This window comes from Macrobrachium nipponense, chromosome 20 (assembly GCF_015104395.2).
Source record: "Macrobrachium nipponense isolate FS-2020 chromosome 20, ASM1510439v2, whole genome shotgun sequence".
Lineage (NCBI taxonomy): Eukaryota > Metazoa > Arthropoda > Malacostraca > Decapoda > Palaemonidae > Macrobrachium > Macrobrachium nipponense.
The window spans coordinates 34,280,849-34,286,443 of NC_061089.1; positions in this window are offsets into that span (position 1 = coordinate 34,280,849).

The window sequence follows — 5,595 nt, forward strand, 5'->3', positions numbered from 1 at the left end:
GAACAGAGTGAAAAGAAGTTAAAACAGTGAAGGGAAGGTAGAACAGAGTGGGTTAAGCAGAAGGCCAGATTCATTGAATCATTTGAATGTGTATAATCTGGGCAAATGGGGCCATTATGGGGGCCCTCAGAGGTTAAATACGACCCCTATAAGCTGTAATCAATTGCCTTAAATCGGCCCTGCCCTTACACCAATGAACGATACCCACCCTCCTCCGATCCGTATGAGAAGGCCTATAAGGGGCTCTACGATTTGGAGGGCCCCCCTGGAGAGCCCTATTTCTTTTACATAACATTTTTGTTACATTTTTGTTCACAAAAGTGGAAATTGGGGCCCTTTAGAGGGACCCAAACTGTCGGGTCCAAATGTAAATGGGACCCTTGACTATTTTGGGGCCACTGGATTTAGCTTGTCCTGTTATAGCAGCAATTGTTAAATTTCGCATTTTAGGGCCCCCCCCTCACTTTGGGGCCCAGGGGCAATTTCAAACAGGCCCCCGCCCCTCATGAACGCGGCTGTATATATATATATATATATAATATATATATATATATATATATATATATATGTATATATATATATATACATATATATATATATATAGTATATATATATATATTATATATATATATATACATATATAGTATATATATATAATATATATATATATATATATATATATATATATATATATATTACATTCTTTTTCTTTTCGTGTATAACACATACAACTATGCTGTTATGGTTAACATTAGTGGTACAAAAATATAAACCATCAAACAAATATATGCTGGACCATACAACGCACTAAGCATAAGAAAGTGCCCATCTAGTGACTAAGTTCTATAGCATTTTTATCAGAGACAGACAGACAGAGAGACAGACAGACAGAAAAAGCGAGAGACATATTCAATTTGTTGTAACATTTAAATGCGGTTCTTCATTAGAACTGGTTAAACATTTTATTTTTTATTTGTTTCAGAACACGGACCATCAGCGTGGTTTAAAATCAAAATCCTGGAACTGTTTTATTTTTAATAAGGGTAAAAACACTATAGAATATAAAGAAAGAGAAAGTTTGTGTCAATGTTAACCGAAGATTTATTTGGGTGACACGTTCTCTGCAGCATTTCAATAAATCTTAGAATAATTTCGTGATCACTAGATGGACGCTTTACTATGCTTAGTGGTTGTATGGTCTGGCATTTTTTAATGGTTTATATTATTGTATCACTAATGTTAACCGTAACAGCATAGCTGTATGTACTATACACAAAAAGAAAAAGAATGTCATCATTGACATTTACGTAAACAAAGGCTTTGGAGAAAGGGGTGATATTTACCAAGTATTGCAGACTCTTGCAAGACGTCTGAAAAATACTGACCAACGAAATAAAGTGAGACATTAACCAAGATCTACGAAGGTGACTGACATCTCAAACGCTGACCGAGCGCCGAGATGAATTCTTCAGGAAGCTGATGTCAAACGAACGAGAAAAACTTTGCAGTTTTATCTGAATTTCTTATAAAACAAATTCTTTGTCCATGGCACGTCTCTTGACGCGTGTGACTAGGTTTGGTTATGGTTCAATTTATTCGTAAATTTTTATCCATGTTGTGAGTGATTATGATTTTCAAGTTAGCCAGCGGATGCAGCATTATCTTTCATATTATTTTTCAGTAACCCTTTTCACGAATAATTACAGATATGATTACCTTCTATGAAATGAGAAAGTCTTATCTACATCATAGAAAAGTTCTTTGAAGCTAGATTATCAGTTCAGGAAAATCTATACACTTGGATTTCAAACCAACTGCCATCCCCATTGCAGTTATGAAAATCTCTGAATACTTTTAAGTTTTTCGTTAACGAATCGAGTATAGGCAGCTGCAAAGCTTATTTGTTTCCGTAAAATTACTAGGAAGAATACTTTCATGTTAGCACGGACTTTACGCTTAGAATTATATTCCATAAGATATAGTGCTTTATTCAATAACAGTTACTCAATTTTCGAGCAAGAAATAAAAAAAGAAATTGCACCGCAAAAAAGTCTTAGATTACAAAAATGGGAATTCATGGTATACCATATTAGTTGGTTTTGGAATTAAAGAATTTAGTAATTATTTATCTTACTTTCCATCTATTGTAGAGAGGAGGATAACCTTTGTTGTCGGAATATCTTTAAAAAGTAACTAAAAATCCAATGCTCCGAATCTCTTAAGTTCGTAAGTATTTTCCGAAAAATGTTTGAAGGGATTTTTTGAATAATGCTGCAAAGAAAAGCGCTGTAATAACCGGGTATGAACAAAATGTAATCACTTATGTCAGTTTAAGAATATACTGTCTGTCTATTATAAGTGCAAATATTTCATCCAGCTCAAAAGTTGAAGATCAATTTTAAAGGTATAACACGTAATGGCTAGCGGAATAAAGTTCAGAACATTTTGATTTAGTAAGCTAATAAGAACACTTTCCAAATCATTCAGAGCGATACGCGTCGGCCGAATGGGCTAAAATTCATTAGCTGAAACAACGAAAAACTTTCGAAGACAATCTAAAACCATTAAAACTCAATGGAGCTGCGTGTCGTCTTAGAAGAACAAGGAAGAACGCTATTGGTCGAAACTTTTCAACGATATTCCCCAATCACAAAACGCCCTGACTGAATCGATCGCCGCTTCCAGATACTAAGAGGAAGGAGGACTTAGAAGGGGGATCGCTTTAGGAGCTGCATCTCCTTGAGAAACGGACACTGGGACATTGGCCTCCTCAAGAAACAAGAGGAAATAGTTCAGATTCTCTCAGGAAGAAGCAATATCTCGGCTTCTTTCCAGGGAAACAATACTTCGACTTCTTTCCACGTGAACCATTACTTCGCCATCTTTCTAAACGAATCAATTCATTCAACTCCTTTTCAGAAGAAGGCATTCCTCTGCATCTATTCAGAAGACATAAGACGTCCTTTTCGTTTTCAGAAACCCAAGACCCAGATTTCTTTCCAGGAGAAAAGGCACCACAGGTTTTCTTCAGAAAACCAGAAACAATTCATTTCTCATGATAAAAGGCGGAAGGGCTAGTTGCAGTGGATGCCGACGAGATGCTGAAGTACACTCAAATTTTTCCTCTTATAATGTTTGCCATAATGATCGATGCTGACTCCAATCGAGAATTTCTGAAAGTACATGAGTTGTCCACCTTTTCCCTGAAATCGTCGTCCTGTGGGGTTGAGGCGATTTGTAATGGCATGAAGGAAATGGCATTACATTGGCACAACCATTACAAGAATTTTCTCATACGTGAAGGACTTTCCTTAATAGGTAATTATGTACTCGTATTGCATGTTTATTCACTTTAAGTTTTCTTGAAATATGAAGCCATACTATTTAAACATTTTCCATTGCACGCTTATAAACGATCGTATATGTTTGCATTATGCTTTTCCTTGAACCTATAAGTATTATATTAGTATATATATTATATACTATATATAATATAATATATATAATATATTTATATATATATATATAATAGTTCAAGGAAGAACTGACTAATTGAAAGGAAAGGAACGACTGTATTTTGACATAAAGCAATGAAGAAGATTCCATTTATTTACTTATTACGGAGAAATGAAAGATAAGCCATAAACGTCAAAAATGTGCAGAAGTTTAGTTTGTTCGTTTGTTAATACATTTATCTGAAAAATAATCATCGAAGGGAGTTCTAAGGGTAATAGTCGATGCTGTGAGAATTAATTCTTAGAGCAACTCTCTTTAGCAACGTTAATAGTTCCAGTAATTTGTATAAGAATTTTTTCTATATTTTCAATTGTCTTTCTTAAATACAAAACCCCCATTACAAGTTAAAAAAAATGCTTTTGAAATGACGGTGGAGATTTGTTTGCACCCAAAATTGTGCTAAAATTAGGCATGATTACTTTTCGTTCCCTTTCAAAAAGATACATGTGGGAAGTCACACATTTCGAACACGTACGCATGTACTATGTTTCAGTATTTTCATATATGCACAAGATGTATAAGCATAAGTATATATAGAAGAATTGTATACATCATATTCTTTTAGGCACTGATTCCCTCTACCTGCCACCTGATTACGAAATAGTCCAGAAGAGGAGCAGCGAATCGGATACGCGAGAGTATGGCGCCTCTGGGGCAGACAAAATCGACACCTTCAGTATTCTTCCTCGAAGAGTCAGGTAAGGAAAGACCTTCGCTCTTCTCTCCTAGTTCACTTTCCTTGAGGAGCTGTTCATCCGCTCGTCACAACCATTAACAATGTTTCAACTTTCTTCTTTTCTGGCACCTTTTTTTGTTATCGTATGCTTCTAACACCTAGTAAATAATCTTTTTTTGTTATGGTAGCCTAAGGATCACTCAAGATCATAGCCTTTGTCTAATATACGTAAGCATGACTGAATTCCTACAATGACCTTCAGGGCGGTCAGTCCCAACAGGAAGTGAGAGATCCATTGCAGCTCTGGTTTTGCCCACCGAAGACGGTTCGAAAGGACCGAACGGCTTCGCAGAGAAGGAAGTCAAAACGATTCTGCGATCGCTGATCAGGGATGTCTCTTGCTGGGTTGTAGGACTTGATCTCACAGTCGATGGGACATGTCACGATTATGAATTTGTATCACATCACCGTGATTCATATACATGCGTTAAGCTACAAATGTCCTTTAATATCCATTTCCCTCTACCTCGGAATTGATATATTTACCTAAATGTATGTGTGTATATATATGTATGTTATATATATATATATATATATATATTATATATATATATATATATGTATATATATCTACATATATATATATATATATATATATATATAGATATATAATATATAATATATATATATATATATAAAGATAAATGCCACGAAGGAAAAATAAACGAAGGAGTCTGCGAGATCTTTCGGCTGAAAAGCCCTTTACTGAAGCAGCTACTGACAAAAATACGAGAAAAGACAATACAAGAAGGTTCGTATAATGACAGATAGGATTATAAAAGGATTAGTGCCTAGAATCCGACACACCTGGAAGATAAGAGACCTTCCCAAACAAGCATAAACAAAGGGTGCAATTAAAGGTTTAAGACAATCATCTCAGATACAATCTCCCAGACAATTAAAGGATTATAGGTGACAGCTATACGGAACCTGGTAGACAAAAACATATTCACAAAAAATGACAGACATACATTACAATAAAAAAAATTTTTAATTACTTTTTTTTTTTTTTAATAACTCTAAGCAACTGATTTTTTATTTAAGTCAGTAATTATATATTGAGGGTCATTCTTAAACATGTTACAGATAGAAGGGTCTAAATGAAAAAAGGCCACGACTAACATTGAAATTACAATGAAAAGTAAGTTTGTATTAAAGCAGATTCTAAAAGATTTCGTGATAAGACATCTCTTGACCGTGCAATTACTGAACTGTCAATCCAATTAATTCGGTGGTTGTGTTCACTTAAATGAATAAATAATGCATTAGATTTTTGCCCAGTTTTTACAGAGTATTTATTGCTGGCTTAGCCTTACTTCTAAGCCTTGCTCGACTGTCCGAGT